This window comes from Physeter macrocephalus, chromosome 16, assembly GCF_002837175.3.
Source record: "Physeter macrocephalus isolate SW-GA chromosome 16, ASM283717v5, whole genome shotgun sequence".
NCBI classification, from domain to species: domain Eukaryota; kingdom Metazoa; phylum Chordata; class Mammalia; order Artiodactyla; family Physeteridae; genus Physeter; species Physeter macrocephalus.
In genome coordinates, this window is record NC_041229.1 from 12,597,485 (window position 1) to 12,605,320 (window position 7,836).

The window sequence follows — 7,836 nt, forward strand, 5'->3', positions numbered from 1 at the left end:
TGCAGCTAGTAGATGGCAGAGTTGAAATTTAGACCAGGCCTGCCTGACTCCAAAGCTGGTACTTTTTTTTTTTTTTTTCGTTACGCGGGCCTCTCACTGTTGTGGCCTCTCCCGTTGCAGAGCACAGGCTCCGGACACGCAGGCTCAGCGGCCATGGCCCACGGGCCCAGCCGCTCCGCTGCATGTGGGATCCTCCCGGACCGGGGCACGAACCTGCGTCCCCTGCATCGGCAGGCGGGCTCCCAACCACTGCGCCACCAGGGAAGCCCCAAAAGCTGGTACTTTTAATCCTGCCCTCCAGTGTCTGAGCCTGAGTCTCCTCTTCTCTTCTCTTCCCTTCTATGAGCATATAACTCCAGGTGGAAGGAACCTAGATAATCGTATGAGGGACCAGAGGTCCACAGGGGGTGGGACTTGCCCAAGGTCACACGACACGGCAAGTAAAGGCAGAACAGAGATCCTCTATTCTCTCTGCTCCTCCTTCATATGTTCTTCCTGGGCCTTCGAAGGTTGGGTGGGGCAAGGGGCAGGGTTCGATGATTTTTATTCCTTCCCTCTCTGACTTGCTTGATGATCATTTCAACTAGATGAACTGGAACAGGAGTGCAAAAGACCCCTTTGTCCCTCCCTCCTTCATGGAGACTATGAGTGCTTCTATGGAACACTCATAGTCTCCATGAAATCAGCTCTTTGAGTTCTGGGCAGATGGGAGGTGGGGAAGGTGCCACCTCCGTGGCCTAATACTCCATTTCTCTGTTTAGCCAGGAAGAGAAAAAGCTGTGGGGAAGAAGAGAGAGATAGGGAGTTGCCTGGAGGTTAGAAAGGAACAGAGGAAAGAAAGGGGAAAAGAAGCAAGGACAGGAAATTTCCGTGCTTTTGGACATCAAAAGAGCAACATGCAAATTACATACAAATGATATGCAAATGATGCATCACCTCCTCCTTTACCCCCTCCCCTCTCAACCGCTGGAGGGCTTTTTCAGAGAACAGCCAAAGCCTAACTCCAGGATCTTGTTGTCCCCAAACTGTGATCAACGTGGATCCCTCCTGGGGTCCTTCTGGTCCTCCTGGGATTACGTCTGATCCCCTCTGCTGCACCTCTAGGAAGTTACTAGCCCCCCCAGGCCCCATTTCTAAGTGAGCATGCTAGCAGCTTCTTTGGCTTCAAGGACGGAAGGCTCTAGGAGTTAAGCCTCCCCGTCCAGACGCATTGCTGGGAACAGGCCGTACCCCTGGAGGAGGCGCTTGGGGAGCGAGGTGGGCCCGCAGCCCTGTTCCCTACCTCAGCAAAGTGGACTTCTCGGTTGCAGGCCTTTCTGTTCACTCTAATTTCCTGTCATGTCAGCTGGTGTGAGCTGTCAGGACTGGGAGAAGGGTGGAGAGCCAGGCGTCCTGGAAGGCCACCAAGTAACAAGTCCTTTCTAGCTCTTTCTGTCTGCCAGATGGGCTGTAGGGCCCAGAGCGTGGGGATGTGGGGCGGGGGTCAGCTCCCTGCCTTGGGGTGACCACAGGGACTGAATCCGTGGTCAGCCTTCCTAAACGAGCGGATGGAAGGAAGATAGAGGCCAGGGAGAAATTCCGGGCCTCTTTTAAAATCACACCTCAGAGTCAATCTGATGGCACCATTGCCAGGAGGAGTATTGCAGAATGGGGGTGGAGGGGGTTCGTGTCAGGGTGACAGAGTGAGAGGTGCGCTGGGAACCAGAATAAAGCAACTTTCCAGGGAAGTGGATGGGAGAGGACACAGCTGTTTCCTGCCCCTGATATCCCTAATGCTGAGCCTCAACCATAGACATCCCACCCCACCCGTCCAGGGGGAGTACATACAAACTCATTGCCCATTTTGCTCTTGAAGGTTTCGAATAATAGATAATAATATATGTATTTAATTTTAAAAGAGCATAACAATTCTGTCCTCCAATGAACTCTTTGACCTCGCGGCCAGCATTGGGCCGGGGTCCGGCCACTCTAATCACACCTTGGGGCAGAGCCTCGCCTCAGTCAGCCCTTCCCTGGCTCTCCCCGCCTACCTCAGGCCAGGTGATGCTCCTGGTCCCCCTGCACGCTCAGGGCAAGTCTGAGCCCAGCGCGCCCTCTTGTGGTGATAGGCGTGTGTGATCCTGACTTGAGTCCCCCACCACCTCCACCCGGCCCCCCACCTCTTCTTCCAAGCGGTCTCGCCGCCACTGTCTCCTGTGGTAAGTGCCGGTCCATGTCTGGGGGAACCACAGGCAAGGGCCCCAGTTCCAGGCCAGTTGGAGATATTGAGTGTTAGTTTCAGGCTGCTGTTGGGTCTTCTAGTCCATGCTCTCCATCCAAGGCCAGACTTTACCATGGAAGCCCAGTTTTGGAGTCACCCAGTCACTGCCTTGACGGGCTGTCAGTCCTGTTGCTGGACAGCTCTGCTGGTTAAAACGTCCTACATCCCACACTGCCCTCCGGAACTTCTGAGCTCCATGCCAGTCCTACACCCGCACACATAGGAGGACAGCGCCATTGGTCCATTCATTCATCTGGAGCTGGGAATTGAGTACCCATCGGAGCTAGGCATTGGGCTAGGGGCAGGGAATGGAACAGAGACCAGGCAGTGTCCCTGCCCTCAGGAAGCTCACAGGCTGGCGATGCTTGCGGACCAGCGAACAGTAAGTCCCTCAACCTGGGGCCTGTGCTCTACCAGGGAAATAGGGGCGACTATGGGGGCCCACAGTAGGGCATGTCTTACCTGAGTCTGGGGGTGGGCATCAGGAAAGGCTTCTTAGAGGCAGGGACATCTAAGCAGAAATCCCCAGGAAAGAGGAAGGAGGAGGAAGGGAGCCTAAGCAGTACAAGCAAAGGGGACAGCATATGCCAGGAGGGTTTGTGGCACACTGGGGGGAGCCCACACAGTACAAGGCGGCTAGATCACAGAGTACAGGAGGTGGAAAACCACACGTGAGTGAAGGTGATGGTATTTGCACAGGGAGGAACTTGAATCTGGCCTAACTTAGGTGGAAATAATTCACCAGTTTCAGGGGCAGGTGACTTTTACTGATTGCATCACAGCATAGGCTTTAGTGCCACGGCACGGGGCAGGGGGAGGGGGAGGGAGGAGGAGGAGTCTGGCAAGAAGTTTGACTGTGAGGACACAAGGAGAAGCAGGGCAGAGGTGGAGTGGGACTTGGGTTTGCTTTTGATTGCACTTTTTAAATGGGAAAGATCTAAACACTCTCAGCACAGATGGGCAGGAGGCAGGAAAGAGCGAGATGCCAGGGGAGGAGCGGGGAACTGGGATTCAAAGCCCTGGAGTCGGGGAGAAGGGACACTTCCCCACCATCAGGACGGGCGGGAATCCTGAAAGGCAGGTATGGATGCAGCAGGGGGTAGAGAGGTTTCTGCTCCTGGGATGCAGGAAAGGAGGGCACTGTGGGTGCAGTGTCCCTTCATCCCGCCCCCCCAACCCGCGCGCCCCCCTAGGAGTCAGGACATTCTCCCAGCGGGAGGCCCACAGCGGGAGCCAGGACCACTGATTCGCCACCCCTGAAAGGCTCTGCAGGTCTGGGTCCTGGGGTAGCTTGTGACCCGCCTTCTCTCTCCCTTGTTTGACCAGAAGCCCCCTGAGGTCTGGACCTTCTCCCACGAAGAAGCACGTGGGCCTGTGCCGTCCACCTCACTTTGGCCCTCTTGCCGTCCACCGTCCATCCTTCTGGGTCCCCATCTGGGACGGCTGTCGTCATCAGGATCTCTACAGGAAAACAATCAGCTGAACTCAGAGGGCCTTTAATGAAGTATTGCTTATTTACAGAGGTGCCAGCAGGGTTAAGGGACATTGAGAAGCTAGGGCTGAAGAGGAACGAGGAGGAGGAGTTGTCCAGGAGTGCAAGGAGGTCTGGAGCCTAGGAGGAAGGAAGCCAAGGCCAGACCCGTGGTGCTGAGGAAGTAAGGGGCTGGGAATCCAAGCCCCAGAGTCTCTCTCATCCTGCCCTCTGACGTCTGGTGCTTTTCCTGGCTGAGCCAGAGATGAGAGAGCCCAGGGGAGACCGATCCAGAGGTCGGAGTCCTGGGGCACAGAGCAGGGCAGAGAGAGGTGGAGAATGCAGGGGCCGAGGGGCAAATGGAGAAAGAGCACAGCCAGTCACCTCTCTATAGTCACTTGTTCATATCAGAGGGTAAACCCTAGAATGCTTTGATGCTTCTCACAGTCAAAATGACCAACACTTGGTGATAATATAAAGTGATGGCAGGTGTGGTAGTTAATTTTCTCTGTCAGCTTGGCTAGGCTATGATGCTAGTTTTTGGTCTAACACTAGACTACGTGTTGCTGTGAAGGTACTTTGTAGAAATGATTAACATCTACAATCAGTTGCCTTTAAGTAAAGGAGATGACCCTTGCTAATGTGAGTGGGGCTCATCCAATCAGTTGAAGGCCTTAAGAGCAAAAACAGCTTTCCTGAAGAAGGAATTCTGCCTCAAGACTTAACACAGAAATTGAATCTGAGTTCCCAGCTGCTGACCTGCCCTACAGATTTCAGACGCAAGGCTGCCACATCAACTTTTGCCTAACCTGCCAGCTGCCAGGACTTGGCTGGCCAGATCCCCAATCTCGTGAGCTAAAATCAATCGGTGTGTGTGTGTGTGTGTGTGTATCTGTGTGTGTCTGTGTGTGTGTCTGTGTGTGTGACCCTTGAACAACATGAGTTTGAACTGCCTGGGTTCACTTATCCGGGGATTTTTTTCTATAGTAAATACTATCGTACTATACGATCCACAGTTGAATCTGTGGATGCAGAACTGCGGATGCTAAGGAACCGCAGATATGGAGGACCAACTATAAATCATACTCAGATTTTTGATTCTGTGGAGGGTTGCTCCCCTAACCCTTGCCTTTTTCAAGGGTCAACTGTATATATATATATATGTATACAGTTGTATATATATATATATATGTATGTGTATATATATATATATATATATGTATGTGTATATATATATATATATATATATATATATATATATATTCTGTTCTGTTTCTCCGGAGAACCCTGACTGATACAGCAGGAATGTGTGGAAACAGGGCCTCTCACACACTGCTAGTGAGAATGTAAATTTGGACAGCACCATTTGGAGGTGATTTGACAGTATCTACCAAATACTGGCCATAGGAGCCAGTCAATTGCCCATCAGTAGCCAAATGGCTAATAATCCGCAGTAGGAGGCCAGGCGGCAGTTACACGGTGGATGCCGTGTCGGGGAAGACAGTCTAGAGAGGCCCTCTCTCTTAGTGGATGATGGAATTGGGGGCTTGGAAGGGGAGGTGACCCACCCAAGGTCACCCAGAGGTGGGACTAGGCCGGTACCCACATTCCTCACGTGAATTTTTAGCCTCAAGCTTTGCTTCTGGGGAGCGGCCCCTGCCCCACTTTTTGCCAGATACCTTGACAGCTCCACGCACCCTATCCAGGTCCCATGAAGGCCCTGGGCAGAGATGCTCCAACTGTAGGGCTCCACAGTTTCCCCACCTAAGACATCCAGTGGTTAACAAGACTGAGGGGAGAGGAGCCTGAAGAAAACCCACAGAAAGTACAGGCCCGGCCACGCTCGGGTGATCCTGCAGGGGCAGCCTGGCACCACTTTTAGCTCCTCTGGCTTGAAGAGGCACTGGTGAGATCTGGTCTCCTGGGCTCCCACCGAGGGCCTTGCTTACCTTGGCCAAGGGAACCAATCAGAAGCCTGTTCCTGCCAACATCCGTCCCAGGGGAGCTTTGGGAATCCCCCACCCACCCAGTACTCAGTGACTGCTACTGCAGGGCTGGCCCTGCTCACCCTCCCACTGGTGCGCCGTGCTGAGGTTCCAGCGGGCCCATCCGATAAACCCATTTGGGTTGTAAGTGTGTATGGCATAAGAAGGCTGGGGTTGGATTCCAGCTCTGCTCTCACTACTCTCTGACCTTGGGCAAGTCACGTCGTTTCATAGGTGAGCCGCATTCATGAAATGTCACAGAATCACTGAAAGAAGCCAAGTGAGCTCATTTATATGAAGGCACTTTGTAAACCCTGAAGAAATGAGTACTATTGTAGGTATATTACCTCTCGCAGGTGTTTTCTCACAGCCACAAAGGACTTTTGAGGAAAGTAAAACCCTATCTCTCAAATAGCTGACCATCTACATCTATGTAACAAGCTCTGAGTGAGTCTGATGCACTCAAACATGAGACTTCCAATTGGAGGCACCGTGGCAGAGCCGAAGCTTGGCTGGGGAGCTTGGGAGCGTTCCTTGGAATGATGGGAGGCGTGGACTTCGTCTGAGCGTAGGGTCAGGCCCAAGTCACAGGGAATCTTAATCCTCATCTCCATGCCCTGAGACCGAGAAGGGGCCCCAGGCAGGGTGGTCTGCAGTGACAGTGTCCAGCAGGCCCCTCCCTGCAGGAGACAGGCAGGCTTGGAGGTGCTAATCCCCCCCTCCCCAAGGAAGATCAGAAAAACACTCCATGTCTCGAAAACATTACTTTTTAAAAAGGTATTATTCTTGGCTATTTGGAAGTGAGTAGGGAAGGCATACGGTTTGGGGACCACCACCCCCAGCAATGAAGATACACCCACAGAGTTAAGAGGGGTGGGAGATGCCTTCTCCAAGTAATCCCCTCCCTCACCCGGAGCAGGGGCTGGGCAGGAGGTGAAGGAGAAAAAGCCTTGGGGAGGAAGGCCTCCCCAACTTGCCCCGCAGCAGGGCTGAAGCTGGTCCTTGAAAACAGGTTCAGAAAGAGGCACGCCCACTTGAAAAGGACGTCTCCCCACTCCCCTGCCACTAACTTGACCATCAAGCAAGGCCAGCTTCCAACACACCCCTCTGGCCAGCACAGTTCAAGGGGCAGCAGCAGCCTGTTCTGGGGGTGCTGGGGAGCAGAGTAAGGGGGACAGCCCTGCCAGCCCCTTTCCTTCTCCAAGGCCTGTGAGGAAGGCTCTGACTCCCAGCCTCCTCCCTCCTAAGGAGTTGGGACCCCTGGGACTTGCCCAGCACCTGAAAGACCCCAGTCTCTGCCCTGTACTCACACATTTCCCTCCACCTTGCCCAATCCCTACCAGCCTGCAGCCTCAACCCACGTCCCATCTCGTCCAGGAAACCTTCCCCAATCAACTCAGCCTGCATATCCCTCCTCCTTGGAAGTCCTCAGTGCCCAGCCCGGCACTTCATATTACAGCCTCTTTATACGAGAAGATACTCTTGAAGTGAAGAGGCCTTCAGGATGTCTGGCTCCACTGTCTCGGGTTTATAAAGGAGGAAAGGTCTGCTCTTTTCACTAATGGTAACAATATTAATAGCAGCTAACACAGTGAGCACTCACCATGTGCTGGGCACTTGACACGTATAAATTCACTTCAGTCTCACAGTTAAGCCCATTTTATAGATGAGAGAGCTGAGGCACAGAGAGATAAAGTAACTCAAGATTGCACAGCAAATAAGAATCATGGCAAGCAACAGGCCCATGAAAAGATGCTCAACCTCACTAACAGAGAAATGCAAATCAAAACTACAGTGAGGTATCACCTTGCCCTGGTCAGAATGGCCATCATTAAAAAGCCTACAGATAACAAATGCTGGAGATGGTGTGGAGAAAAGGGAACCCTCCTACACTGTTGGTGGGAATGTAAATTGGTGCAGCCACTATGGAGAACAGTATGGAGGTTCCTCCAAAAACTAGAGTTGCCATATGATCCAGCAACCCCACTCCTGGGCATATATCTGGACAAAACTCTAATTCGAAAAGATATTTACATGCACCCTTATGTTCAGAGCAGCACTATTTACAATAGCCAAGACATGGAAACAACCTAAATGTCTACCGACAGGTGAATGGATAA